The sequence below is a fragment of the Protopterus annectens genome, chromosome 3.part0 (assembly GCF_019279795.1).
Source record: "Protopterus annectens isolate FY-2018-M chromosome 3.part0, PAN1.0, whole genome shotgun sequence".
Taxonomy (NCBI): domain Eukaryota; kingdom Metazoa; phylum Chordata; order Ceratodontiformes; family Protopteridae; genus Protopterus; species Protopterus annectens.
The window spans coordinates 669,140,793-669,156,883 of NC_056731.1; the positions used below are offsets into that span (position 1 = coordinate 669,140,793).

At 33.7% G+C, this 16,091-nt stretch overlaps 1 protein-coding gene across 1 annotated transcript in view; it reads left to right on the forward strand.

The window, feature by feature from the left end:
* Positions 1-16,091, forward strand: part of FRRS1L (ferric chelate reductase 1 like) — a 323,816-nt gene that overhangs the window by 221,272 nt on the left and 86,453 nt on the right. The gene's annotated exons all lie outside the window — the stretch shown is intronic.

Genomic DNA, 16,091 nt, shown 5'->3' on the forward strand with positions numbered 1-16,091 from the left:
CTGAAATAGATTTCCTTCTAAGGTAAATCCTGTTAACTAGATGAAAGGATTATTACATATTTCTAATTTATTGTATTTAATAAACTTATAAGAATTTAGTATAATCTGCTGTTGGATGGTTTTCCATTGACTAGTGTAAGTTGAGTCTATCCAGAGTATAATAGAGTTAAAATTTGCAGCAACAGAATAAGATTCTTTATTTAGTAAGCTAATACCACCATACCCCCATAATCTTATGTGATTTTTATAAGCAAATCTTGGCTTTTTACAATGCAATAAAAATGAAGTTAACATTTTTTCCAGTTTCCTCAAAAGTTTTTTCTCAGGTATTACAGCTATTGAATTAAATATATATGTATATTATGAAGTATATAATTTTGGGTAAAATAATATACATTAATTTCAATAAGTACTAACCTATCCTCAAAAGTAAAACAAAATAATTCCATTGTTTAATAAATAATACTTCTGCAATATTTTTTCAAAACTATTATTAATAAGCTTACTCACATCTTGAAAGATTTTTATTCCTAAGTAGTTTCATTTTTTCCTTCCCAATTATATTTATATTTATCTGTAGGCTTACTATCTAGTAATTAATTTAACACTAAAGTTTTAGTTTTATTATTATTACAGTTTAACAATGATATTTCTTGAAACTCCAATGCCCTCATCTTTTTCTTCAGTTGAATAATTTAAATCATCTCTGTTAATTGAGAATCCATCCTTTTTTCCTTGCTTCTAATACCATTAGCCCAGGGTTTGAGAACTAATGCAACCATTGCTTTGTGCCTTTGTTTAAAGTGAATCATTGTGAAATGTAAGATCCAGTTTTAACATATGCTTTAGAGTATCATCATATGTTTTTAGTATTCCAATAAACTGTTCTGGAAATGCAAACACTTCTAAAGTTTTAAACAAGTATTTCCAAGCTACAGAATGGGTGGTCATGGTGGTGCAGTGGTTAGCATTGCCGCCTCACAGCAAGAGGTTCTCCGATTCGATCTTCAGCTGGGGTGCCTTCTGTGCATAGTTTGCATGTCTTCCCTGTGGTCGCATGGGTTTCCTCCGGGTGCTTTGGTTTCCTCCCACATCCCAAAGACATGCTGTAGGTGGATTGGACACTCTAAATTGCCCCTAGGCATGAGTGCATGCATGTGTGTGCCTTCTTTGGAAGGCTGGAAACTTGACACCATAAAACTCCACTGCCAATCGTGAGTGAACAGGTGATCTGCTGTGGTGGCCCCTAACTAAGAAAAGCCAAAAGAAGAAGTTCCAAGCTACAGAATCAGGAGCTCTCTCAATATCTAAGCTAATTAGGGCCAATTTCTTGTTCATTCCTTTTGTTAAATCTAAGATACTTACAAGCCTTTTTATATTATCATACATTCATCCATTGACTATAAATTCTGTTTGATCTTTATGAATTAATGTAGCTAGTATATCTTAATCTTTAGCAAAAATGATAGCAAATATTATATAGTCTATGTCCAACAAACAACTGATTGAGTGACCAAGGCAGCATACACACTCTTACTTTAAAACATTTATTAACACACCAGAGGTAAGCGCTTTCACATACAAAATGCTTCTTCAGACCTATACAAACAGCAAAAAATCACAGCCTGATATACACTCTCTAAAATTCAAATCATCCAATAACAAATCTCACTTAATTAAGTTCATAATAACTTCTTAAAAACACAGCACAACCTAAAAATACATATATAAAAAATATTCAAAAGCACAAAGAACAACATATGCTTTAAACAGAACATAAAAAGTCAAAAATAAAAAAAAAAACAAAAAAATATATATATTATCAAATACTAAAATATATATAAAAATATATAGAGAACAATTATTTAGGTACCCTACGTTTCTTCAAAAAGGGCTTAAAAGAAGCCCGCTCATTTAGCCCAAGACCTTTATCAGCTCTTAGAATAATCATCCAATTGTTTTCTTTAAATTCAGTATGATTATGTACGTCCCCTAAACGTCTACTTGGGGTGATGATGTCAATCACTCTAAACATGAATCGGTGCAACTCTCCATGTTCCATAACATGTTTGGAAAGGGCATTGCTAACAATGCCCTTCCTTATACTGTATACATGTTCCCTAATTCTTTCACGTAGGGACCGATTGGTCTTTCCTACATAAAATGAACTACAGATGATACACTGGGCAAGGTATACAACATTGGATGATTTACAATCCGCATTCATATTAAAAGCAAAACTTCTATTCATATCTGGATGATCAAAAGTCTCAGACACATTAATAAATTTACAAAAGTTGCAACCTTCACATGGCACAGTGGTACCTGTTCTAACAAACTCATTATTCAAGCTCCTCTCACTACAAAGTATTCTCTTTAAATTAATTTTATTCCTTAAAGTAAAAGATGGACTAGAACCAACAATACCACCTATTTCAGGTCCACTTGTAAAACGGACCAATGCTGTTTAAACATATCACAAAGAGTTCTTTGATCTATTGTAAAAAATAAAGGGATCCTCACAAAATCAAGTTGTTTGACCACAGGGGATGATCATGCCACTAACTCAGCTACCTTTGGCCCATAATAGGGAGCTGCTATCCCTTTTCTAAGGGTACTCAAATCAGACCAATTAACCAAGATTTCATTTACTGAATACCCTCTTGACAGTAGCCTCTGCTGCAAAGTCCCAATTTCAGACTGAAAGCCTTCAAGGGTGGGGTTAAGTCTCGAGGCTCTTATACCCTGGCCACGTATCAAATTATGAAACATGTGGTTAGGGTGCATACTACATCGGGTGAGTAGGGTGTTCCTAGAACAACTTTTGCGATACACTCCCATGTTAATTAAAGACCCTGGAAGTTTCTCAACAAATAATTCTAAAAACTCAATCCTCTCCCTTGAGGAGGTCATAGTGAATCGCAAACATTCACATAAATTATTAATATGTACAAAAAAAGCTTCTAACTCATCAGATTTATCACTCCAAAGGAGGAAGACGTCATTGACAAAGCATCGATAAAAAATGACATGACTGATAAAAGCCTCTACTTTAAACAAGACTTCATTTTCCCAATGTGCTAGGAACATACTGGTGTAGCTATTGGCACACGAAGTGTCCATAGCTACGCCATGTTTCTGGATGAAAATTTCATCCTTAAAAATAAAGACATTATTTTCCAGTACAATTTCCAAAAGGAAACAAATCAACTTAACCTTGGCTGATTCATAATTACTATGTGACTTCAAATATTCATGTATATAACAAAGCCCTAGTTCATTTGGTATCATGGTAAATAAAGACTGAATGTCCATCATCACAAAAGTCAAACTCTCTTTATTCTCAGTGACCTGGATACATTCATACAAATCTAAAATAAACTGTTTAGAATCCTGTAATACCATCCTATTTAAACTTATAACTGGTCTCAGATGTTTCTCTATAAATATAGATAGAGGTTCTGTAATCCAGCCACCTCCAGAGACCATTGGACGCACAGGAGAGTTAAACAGATGTTTATGGACTTTAGGAAGTCCTTGGATAACTGGGATTAGGGGATCAGATACCATAAATAATTTAAAAATATCCTCTGAGATCAAACTTATCTCAAAGACTTCTTGCACCGACTGCTTGATCCCACTAATAATAGCATGAACTTCAGCTATTCCTATATTTTGATAAAAACTAGCTTCACTCAGCATAACCTTCATGCTATTAATATAATGTTCATTGTCCATTACAACAACTGAATCCCCCTTATCAGCAGGATGAATGCTGATATTCAAGTTCTCCTTTAACTTCTTCAAGGCCTGCCTCTCTCTGAGAGTAAGGTTAAATTTCCTCCCAGGTCTATAATTCCCTACGTACTCATTATAGTAATCATGTATACTGTCCTCAGTTAGCTTCAAATAAGCCTTTACAAGAAGGTGATTAGATGGAACATAAGTACTTAATGGTCTAAATTCAAAAACACGTTGATGTACATTAACAGTGTTACCAATCGATGAACTATTGCCATAATGGTAATGTAACATCAAATTCCTGCAAAATATTTTCAAGTCCAAAATAGTGTCAGTCAACTTACTATTGTCTGAAGGGATGAAAGTTAAACCCTTGCATAACACATTACACTCTTCTTGATTCAAAAAATATGAAGAGATATTAACAATCAACGAGTTGACATTCTCCCCCAAATCTTCTTCAGGGACTGATTCTTGCACTGTTCCCCTGATAGCTTCCTGTTGTGGCATCCTCGACTCATGGACCTGCTCTGTCTCCCAAACTGTTCTGAACGAACAGGCAACGGAAAAGGAAGGTCACCAGAGGAAGCGCCAGCAAGGGGAGTGCCATTTTGAACATTAACACCATTTAATTTGACTTTCAGACTAACAGCTTTATCAAATTCAGGTTTGTTACTGATTACTACCTTCGGAAACAAATTCTGTTCCGAAAAATCATTATTCACATTCTTGCACATTCGCACATCATCATTAACAGCAACACGGCAAGGTTCGTTAGACACATTAGAAGATAAGACAGGCAATACATAAGGTTCAGAAAGTTCTTTAGAACCAAAGTCAACAATAGAAGTGATATTCTCTTCACACACTACAGCAGAACCATTCCGGATTCAATTCCCTTCTTTCACAGAACTACTAGTTTCAGTTAAAGGAATACCAACAGGCAGGGATACAATCACAGCAGCCACTGATTCACCAGCAGTTCTGGTTGCCTTAAAACTCACTCTGGGGACCGAAGTTACCTCAGGACTTGACCAAACAAAAACCTGTCCTGTTCTAAAATCATTAGAATCCCTTAATATTTTTGTCTTTTTCTGTTGTAATAACTTTCCTTCAAACACAGCCACTCCATCTAAAACACTTTCTAGCATAGGATTAAGTACCTCACTGGAGTACTTGTCAAATAGAAGATCTTGTTTAAGTCTTAAGTCACGTCTCAGTCTATCCTCCTCTAGAGCAAAGAACTCAATAAACAAACGCATATAATTAGCGCTCACCTCTACATTCAAGCGTTGCCACCTGGTCAACAATTCTGGGAACTGGGACACTTGTGTAGGCATATTTAGGACTCAAAGTCCTCGAGGAACAATATTCTTTTCTAAACAATACTCAAACTGCTGCCTTTGTAGTTGAAGCTTCTTAAGCTTCAAAAAATCATGCTCAATAGCTTCCATGTACTGCTGTAACTCTTCACGCATTCAAGTCGCATCGGTGACATCATTGGTGACCACATCATTGATCTCCGGAGGTAATAACAGCTTCCGATCTTTCTCCAAGTACTTGGAAAAACATTGCGATAAATTCATGTCAAGTCTGCCATTTCTGGCCGGAACATAGTCCAATTCAATGGAATCAGCAACAGTCTCTGCCATGTTTCTGTGAATAATGACTTGAATAGAACGATAATAAACAAAGAAAACAACAATAATCCACAGAATAAACGCTCAGTCAGAAAAATAAAATAGAATAAGTCCAACAAACAACTGATTGAGCGACCAAGGCAGCATACACACTCTTAATTTAAAACATTTATTAACACACCGGAGGTAAGCGCTTTCACATAAAAATGCTTCTTCAGACCTATACAAACAGCAAAAAATCACAGCCTGATATACACTCTCTAAAATTCAAATCATTCAATAACAAATCTCACTTAATTAAGTTCATAATAACTTCTTAAAAACATAGCACAACCTAAAAATACATATGTAAAAATATTCAAAAGCACAAACAACAACATATGCTTTTAACAGAGCATAAAAAGTCAAAAATAAAAAACAAAAAATATATATATTATCAAATATTAAAATATATATAAAAATATATAGAGAACAATTATGTAGGTACCTTACGTTTCTTCAAAAAGGGCTTAATACAGACATACGTAATCATACTGAGTTTAAAGAAAACAATTGGATGATTATTCTAAGAGCTGATAGAGGTCTTGGGCTAAATGAGCGGGCTTCTATTAAGCCCTTTTTGAAGAAACGTAGGGTACCTAAATAATTGTTCTCTATATATTTTTATATATATTTTAATATTTGATAATATATATATTTTTTTTGTTTTTTATTTTTGACTTTTTTTTTTTCAAAACAGGTTTATTGTTTTAACATATAAGAAAAATATCATAACAATTTTATACAAGTAATTAAAAATAGGTATTATTATAATATTCAACAAAACAACTAAAGTATTTACAAAGACATCCACTACAATCAGATCAATTAATTAAACTAAAATACCATGCTATTGAAATTAAAATTTTTTTAACAAATTTTGTAAATTATCCCATACAATAAAATAAGATGTTTTTCTATTTGTTCTAGTCCTAATTGTGTTTATTTCCATATGGCACACAATATTCATAACATTTTAAATTCATTGAACGAAGGAGGTGTATCTGAAATCCAATTTCTAGTTATTATTTTCCTAGCCACTGCTAGAATAGACCATAACAAGGGAAGCTTAACCTTTTAACACTTTGAGGTACAGGTGTGTTGAATAATATAAGAGATTTAGAAATAATGAAATTATCTGTAAAAGAGCCTGCAAAAATTCATTAATTGACTTCCAGTATTCTTTCAATTTTATACAGTCATAAAACATATGAGCCCAGTCAGCATTAATTTCTACATTACATCTCTTACATAGATTATCTTTATTATTTATTTTATTCATCATCAAAGGTGTATAAAAGATCTATGTAAAATTTCCATGTATAAAGTCTCCAGACAATGGAAGACGTAGTTCTATAAGCAGATTCCAATATATATTGTTTATCTTGTTGATTTGGTGGGTCCCCATTAATAGAAGTGAAATAATTCCAGTATGAATCTACACTGTAAAAAGTTTCTTGTCTGATAACTTTATGTATCTATGAAAGTTTACCTTTATCAGAAACTTTATGTTGTAAATTTAATATCAAGTAATCAATCAGTGTTGGAATAGATTCTTTAACAGTTATAGACATTAAATCTATTTTATTAATGAGATGTTGTCTATATTTTTTACTTTTTATGCTCTGTTAAAAGCATATGTTGTTGTTTGTGCTTTTGAATTATTTTTATATATGTATTTTTAGGTTGTGCTGTGTTTTTAAGAAGTTATTATGAACTTTATTACGTGAGATTTGTTATTGGATGATTTGAATTTTAGAGAGTGTATATCAGGCTGTGATTTTTTGCTGTTTGTATAGGTCTGAAGAAGCATTTTTATGTGAAAGCGCTTACCTTCGGTGTGTTAATAAATGTTTTAAAGTAAGAGTGTGTATGCTGCCTTGGTCGCTCAATCAGTTGTTTGGACTTATTCTATTTTATTTTTCTAATCGAGCGTTTATTCTGTGGATTATTGTTGTTTTCTTTGTTTATTATCATTCTATTCAAGTCATTATTCACAGAAACATGGCAGAGACTGTTGCTGATTCCATTGAATTGGATTATGTTCCGGCCAGAAGTGGCAGACTTGACATGAATTTATCGCAACGTTTTCCAATTACTTGGAGAAAGATCGGAAGCTGTTATTACCTCCGGAGATCAATGATGTGGTCACCAATGATGCCACCGATGCGACTCAAATGCGTGAAGAGTTACAGCAGTACATGGAAGCCGTTGAGCGTGAATTTTTGAAGCTTAAGAAGCTTCAACTACAAGGGCAGCATTTTGAGTATTGTTTAGAAAAGAATATTGTTTCTCGAAGACTTTGAGTCCTAAATATGCCTATACAAGGGTCCCAGTTCCCAAAATTGTTGACCAGGTGGCAACGCTTGAATTTAGAGGTGAGCGCTAATTATATGCGTTTGTTAATTGAGTTCTTTGCTCCAGAGGAGGATAGACTGAGACGTGACTTAAGACTTAAACAAGATCTTCTATTTGACAAGTACTCCAATGAGGTACTTAATCCTATGCTGGAGAGTGTTTTAGATGGAGTGGCTGTGTTTGAAAGAAAGTTATTACAACAGAAAAAGACAAAAATATTAAGGGATTCTAATGATTTTAGAATGGACAGGTTTTTGTTTGGTCAAGGCCTGAGGTAACTTCGGTCTCCAGAGTGAGTTCTAAGGCAACCAGAACTGCTGGTGGACCAGCGGCTGCTGTGACTGTATCCCTGCCTGTTGGTATTCCTTTAACTGAAACTAGTAGTTCTGTGAAAGAAGGGAATGGAATCCGGAATGGTTCTGCTGTAGTGTGTGAAGAGAATATCACTTCTATTGTTGACTTTGGTTCTAAAGAACTTTCTGAACCTTATATATTGCCTGTCTTATCTTCTAATGTGTCTTACAAACCTTGCTGTGTTACTGTTAATGATGATGTACGAATGTGCAAGAATGTGAGTAATGATTTTTCGGAACAGAATTTGTTTCTGAAGGTAGTAATCAGTAACAAACCTGAATTTGATAAAGCTGTTAGACAGAAAGTCAAATTAAATGGTGTTAATGTTCAAAATGGCACTCCCCTTGCTGGCGCTTCCTCTGGTGACCTTCCTTTTCCGTTGCCTGTTCGTTCAGAACAGTATGGGAGATGGAGCAGGTCCATGAGTCGAGGATGCCAGAAAAGGAAGCTATCAGGGGAACAGTGCCAGAATCAGTCCCTGAAGAAGATTTGGGGGAGAATGTCAACTCATTGATTGTTAATATCTCTTCATATTCTTTGAATCAAGAAGAGTGTAATGTGTTATGCAAGGGTTTAATTTTCATCTTTTCAGGCAATAGTAAGTTGACTGACACTATTTTGGACGTGAAAATATTTTGCAGGAATTTGATGTTACGTTACCATTATGGCAATAGTTCTTTGATTGGTAACACTGATAATGTACATCAACATGTTTTTGAATTTAGACCATTAAGTACTTATGTTCCATCTAATCACCCTCTTGTAGAGGCTTATTTGAAGCTAACTGAGGACAGTATACATGATTACTATAATGAGTACTTAGGGAAGTATAGACCTGGGAGGAAATTTAACCTTACTCTCAGAGAGAGGCAGGCCTTGAAGAAGTTAAAGGAGAATTTGAATATCAGCATTCGACCTGCTGATAAGGGGGGTTCAGTTGTTGTAATGGACAATGAACATTATATTAATAGCATGAAGGTTATGCTGAGTGAAGCTAGTTTTTATCAAAAAATAGGAATAGCTGAAGTTTATGCTATTATTAGTGGGATCAAGCAGTTGGTGCAAGAAGTCTTTGAAATCAGTTTGATCTCAGAGGATACTTTTAAATATTTTATGGTATCTGATCTCCTGATCCCAGTTATCCAAGGACTTCTTAAAGTCCATAAACATCTGTTTAACCCTCCTATGCGTCTAATTGTCTCTGGAGGTGGCTGGATTACAGAACCTCTATCTATATTTATAGAGAAACATCTGAGACCAGTTATAAGTTTAAATAGGATGGTATTACAGGATTCTAAACAGTTTATTTTAGATTTGTATGAATGTATCCAGGTCACTGAGAATATAAAGAGTTTGACTTTTGTGACGATGGACATTCAGTCTTTATTTACCATGATACCAAATGAACTACGGCTTTGTTATATACATGAATATTTGAAGTCACATAGTAATTTTGAATCAGCCAAGGTTGAGTTGATTTGTTTCCTTTTGGAAATTGTACTGGAAAATAATGTCTTTATCTTTAAGGATGAATTTTTCATCCAGAACATGTAGCTATGGGCACTTCGTGTGCCAATAGCAACGCCAATATGTTCCTAGCACATTGGGAAAATGAAGTCTTGTTTAAAGTAGAGGCTTTTATCAATCATGTCATTTTTTATCAATGTTTTGTCGATGACGTCTTCCTCCTTTGGAGTGGTAGATCTGATGAGTTAGAAGCTTTTTTTGTACAGATTAATAATTTATGTGAATGTTTGCGATTCACTATGACCTCCTCAAGGGAGAGGATTGAGTTTTTAGAATTATTTGTTGAGAAACTTCCAGGGTCTTTAATTAACACGGGAGTGTATCGCAAAAGTTGTTCTAGGAACACCCTACTCATCTGATGTAGTATGCACCCTAACCACGTGTTTCGTAATTTGATACGTGGCCAGGGTATAAGAGCCTCGAGACTTAACCCCACCCTTGAAGGCTTTCAGTCTGAGATTGGGACTTTGCAGCAGAGGCTAGTGACAAGAGGGTATTCAGTAAATGAAATCTTGGTTAATTGGTCTGATTTGAGTACCCTTAGAAAAGGGATAGCAACTCCCTATTATGGGCCAAAGGTAGCTGAGTTAGTGACACGACCATCCCCTGTGGTCAAACAACTTTATTTTGTGAGGATCCCTTTATTTTTTACAAGAGATCAAAAAACTCTTTGTGATATTTTTAAACAGCATTGGTCTGTTTTACAAGTGGACCCTGAAATAGGTGGTATTGTTGGTTCTAGTCCGTCTTTTACTTTCAGGAATAAAATGAATTTAAAGAGAATACTTTGTAGTGAGAGGAGCTTGAATGGTGAGTTTGTTAGAACAGGTACCATTGTGCCATATGGAGGTTGCAACTTTTGTGAATTTATTAATGTGTCTGAGACTTTTGATCATCCAGATATGAATAGAAGATTTTCTTTCAATGTGAATGCGGATTGTAAATCATCCAGTGTTGTATACCTTGCCCAGTGTATCATCTGTAGTTCATTTTATGTAGGGAAGACCAATCGGTCCCTATGTGAAAGAATTAGGGAACATGTACACAGTATTAGGAAGGGCATTGTTAGCAATGCCCTTTCCAGACATGTTATGGAACATGGAGAGTTGCACCGATTCACGTTTAGAGTGATTGACATCATCACCCCAAGTAGACGTTTAAGAGACATACGTAATCATACTGAGTTTAAAGACAATTGGATGATTATTCTAAGAGCTGATAGAGGTCTTGGGCTAAATGAGCGGGCTTCTAATAAGCCCTTTTTGAAGAAACTTAGGGTACCTAAATAATTGTTCTCTCTATATTTTTATATATATTTTAATATTTGATAATATATATATTTTTTGTTTTTTATTTTTGACTTTTTATGCTCTGTTAAAAGCATATGTTGTTGCTTGTGCTTTTGAATATTTTTTATATATGTATTTTTAGGTTGTGCTGTGTATTTAAGAAGTTATTATGAACTTAATTAAGTGAGATTTGTTATTGGATGATTTGAATTTTAGAGAGTGTATATCAGGCTGTGATTTTTTTGCTGTTTGTATAGGTCTGAAGAAGCATTTTTATGTGAAAGCGCTTACCTCCGGTGTGTTAATAAATGTTTTAAAGTAAGAGTGTGTATGCTGCCTTGATCGCTCAATCAGTTGTTTGTTGGACTTATTCTATTTTATTTTTCTGATCGAGCATTTATTCTGTGGATTATTGTTGTTTTCTTTGTTTATTATATAGTCTATGTTTAATAATGAAATAGGACTATATGAGGAAACTAACTTATTTTCATTTCTTTTTTTAAGTATAGGTGAAATTACAGAAAATTTCCATGAGGGAAGAATTATTTTGACACTCTGATTTATCCTGAAAGTGTCAGTCAGTAATTCTAAACTATTTAATGGAAGCATACTGTATAATTCCATACTTAAACCATCTAACCCTGGACCTTTACCATTTTTCCCTTTTTTAAAGCTTCATTAAATTCTATCAGGGTAATAGGCTTATTCAACAGAGATGTTTGTTGGTCAGTAACATTTTCTTTAAATACTTGTCAATGTTGTAATCATCAGGATTATTATTTTATCTTTATTAAAATTCTCATGGAATTTCTTAAAAAAATGTTAAGCATTTCCACTATGTTCAAAGTAAGATTATTAGTGCGAGGATTTTGGATATTATTGGTTTTTGCCTTTTTGCGTAGCATCTTACTTCTATTAGCTAATCTATGTAGATCTTTTTGAAGTCATTGCATAACTGTGCAATTTCTTTTTTTCTAAAGCATTCCCCAGTCTGTGCATTGTACCTGTTTGATATTTTATTAATTTTTAATGACTTCAGTATTATCTAATGTCTTGTTTGTTGTTCATACCTTACTTTGTGTGTTTGTATTTTATCTTGTATTTCTAACAATTCTTTATCCCACTCTTTCATTTTTTACTAGACCATCTTCCCATTCTATGTTTAATATGCATTTTAAGGGGTCCCATAGTATGATTTACTAACCTAAACATTATCATTCAATGATAAAAAAATCTTGATTTGTTCCTTAAGGTAACTCTTAAATTCTTTTAATTTCATCATTCTACTGGGATTCTATAAATAATTTGAAATTTCCTTATATTAATATATGAATACTTAGTGCATTATGATCAGATAAAGAACAGTTTTAAAAAATGGCACCCACATCTTTGTTTGACCATCTGCTAAAATATTATTTGAATGTTCTCCTGTATTGTTATTTAAAACCACAAAAACTTCTAAGTTGTCTTTATTCGGCCGAAAGCCCTTGTAAAATACCACAGAGATCCATGACTAAAGTCAATCTTATAATGGTTGAAGCTGAATATTATTGTGAGTCCCTGTACTGTAACAAGGCCATCAAACCAACCACAGATATGTGGATAAACCTTAAAAAATAATAAAAATGTATATATATCACTGTCAAAGCAGTTATATACTGGAAATGTCCACAATGAAATCGCACAACCCAATGCAACAAATCAAATTGAATAAATATCAAACCAGTCTATATATACATTGGAAAAATCTATTTACCTTACTATAGGTGGCAATGGTAAAGATAGCAATTTGGGATCCAAACTGTTACCAACTAAGCAAAGCCAGTATATCCGATATTCAATTGTTCAGGTCAAAAAAAGTTGAAAAAAATCTTTAAAGCCTGAATATTTAAATAGCCGACTTTCATCTCTGCTATATCAATATCTGTTGTTGAACCATATAATCCAAAGGATAAGTAATTGGCACTCGTGAAATGATAGTCACCATCCACCAATACCATATAATCAACGTAAGAAAAAAGTATAATACCATTTAGTCAATATTCTATTCATAATATCTGACAATATTATTGTTATTATAAAAGACAATTGACTCAACTTAATAACCGACCTTCATCTCTGCTATATCGATATCTGATACTGAGCCATATAATCCAAACAATTAGTGGTTAACACTGATGGAATGATAGTCACCATACCACAATACCATATGACCACCGTAAGGAAATAGTATAATACCATTTAGTCAATAGTCCATTCATAATATATTACAATATTATTGTTGTTGTAAAAGGCTGTTGACTCAACCATCATTGGGGACACTCATGTGCATATAATTGCAGCCAATCCAAGTTTAAATTTATCTGTGGAATGTCAAAAGACCATGCAAAAACAGCGACTCCAATATGACGCCAAAGGTTTATGTTCTAGTTAAGTTAGAAGAAAAAATGTTGGGAACATGATGTAAATCAGTTGTTAAACTAATAGGACCCTAAACTACCAAAAAATGTGTATATAGAGTCAAACTGTGAGTGTAAAGAAACATTCATAATATGTCCTGCAGAACCATGTGCATCCTCACTTTCTTATAACTTGACCCAACAATGAATTCTAAATAGTCGTCAGGACACTATACATGCTAGGCCAAAGCAACCCTATTCATTTTAATAACCACTTGGTAACTGACTTATAATTGGTCAAAGAGTGCATATTAACTGCAATATATCTAAAATTGTAATATGTACAAAAAAGACCATATAACATTAAACTGTTGTAAAATGTTAAAACATTTTGTCAAAAATTATTATATAGAATAGTCCAACAAATAATCGACTATCCACAACTTCACACAGTTCACCGGCCATCCAAGAATAACACTGACATAATCTTGTAAGATGTATAGTCCAGAACACAGTATATAGGTCCAAAACGATTGTAGGTTTGGGTTAAATAAAAAGAAATGAGAAGCCCAAATACTATAAAGCTCCCACAGTTCACTGGACTTGTTGAAGTAACACTCACGATGTTCCCAAATCGTTATAACATTCGTAATGTAAAAGACATATGTAGAACACAGTACCTTATGTCCAAACCCGTAAACGACAGCAAAAATATCAGTATAGGTCTATAGAGATTCACCAACCATAAAGTATTAATGTAAACAGTTATCCTGGAGCGTTGCTCAAAGAAACTCCATATAGAAAACCAATACCTAAGTCCAAAACACATAAATCTAGAATTAAATCATTGTAAGCGATCCCTCTATGTTTGTTATGTCCAAAAGAAACATAGAAACATAAAGATGGCGGACCATGAACCCAAAACTCATGCAGTTAAACAGCAAAAGATGGTGGACTTCTTCATAGCTTACTTAAAATGCCAATGGTGGAAAATATATTTCCTCGATGTTAGGACCCATATTCCAAGCTGCCAAAAGTGTATATAAGCTCAGGTATGCGAAGACTAATATCTAAAAAATGTAGAGACAGCACAATGGCGAAGTCAACCGCAATCCAGGCGTCCCCAGCGTGATAGAAAGGCCAAATGTAAAGTCAAAAAGTTCACGCACGGAAGACAACGTGCATGGTCACAATAACCATAAAAGTCCACAAAAATGAACCAGCACATAAAGGATTGCTCAAAATTACATTTATTGAAGAAAGACAAATATAGAAAAAATGTAATGGCTATTAAGCCATTACAGAGTAGCAAACCGGTTTCGGCTTAAAGCAGCCTTAACACACAATGGTCAAAAAATCAATTTGAAAACATCTCCACCATATCCTGGTTATATATAGTGTAAAGCCCTTAAAGGGACATGCACCGCATACCGCCACAGTAGTCAACCCAAATGAAATATAGGAATAATAAAAAAACAAATAAAAATGTATAAAAATAGATGAAAACAATTGCAAATAACATCTCATACATTGATATCAAGCTAATATATCAAAAATATGAGTATTATAACATTGTACATAAATTATATACATAAAAATAAGACATACTATCTGTATAAAATTATACATAATATATACCTAATCAATATCAGTCTATTAATTCAAAAAATTCAAAAACAGACTGAACTATAGTAATAGTCTATAGTTTTATTCTGATTCATACTTCACACTATATATAACCAGGATACGGTGGAGATGTTTTCAAAGTGATTTTTTTGAGCATTGAAAAAGGCTGCTTTAAGCCGAAATCGGTTTGCTACTCTGTAATGGCTTATTAGCCATTACATTTTTTCTATATTTGTCTTCAATAAATGTAATTTTGAGCAATCCTTTACGTGCTGGTTCACTTATGTAGTGGGTCATGAAGAAATGAGATATCTAGATGTTTGTATCAATAAAACTAATGGGGGTTTTAAGACCAGGTAAACAGAAAAATTGCTTTTTCAAACTCATGCCTGTACTACATTAGTGCACATCCACATTACCAGTGGTAAAAGGCCAGTTTGTGCACATCAGTAGAATGACATATGACGACAATGATTTTTAAGGGAAAGTAAATATATTAATGAGTTGTTCAGAGCGAGGGGGTACCCAGAATCATTACTTTTGGAAGTATACAAAGAAGTTTTTGCAGCTAGAAAAACTATGTTTGCCTCTATTTTTGGTAACCATTCTACAGATCTGAACAACATTCATTCAACTGATGCTAAGGTAGAGAATGCGTATAATCGTGCCCTGGTAATAACCTGTAATGGGGAAGCTAGATTAGTCAGAAGTATTATGGAGGAAGAATGGAGCAGGTTTGGTAGCACTTCTGTCTTGCAGCACATTTTTGACAAGCCTTTTAAATGCATCTATAGAAAAATGGCATACTATTAAGAACATTTTGGAAAATGGGACTTGTAAGGCTAGCAACTTTTATTCTGGAAAAAGTGGTACACATAAATGTGGAAGTTGTGCACAATGCCCTTATGTAAAAACTGGGGATACATACTACTTGAAAACTAGGAACAGATTTATTAAAACCTTGGGTTTTGCCAATTGTAACACCAATGGACTTATTTATTTAGCTTTGTGTGGTAAATGTGAGGCATTTTATATAGGCAAAACTGAAAGGAAACTAAAATCTAGAATGTACGAACCCAGGTATGATATAAAAAATATGAATTTAAATAATGCTTTAT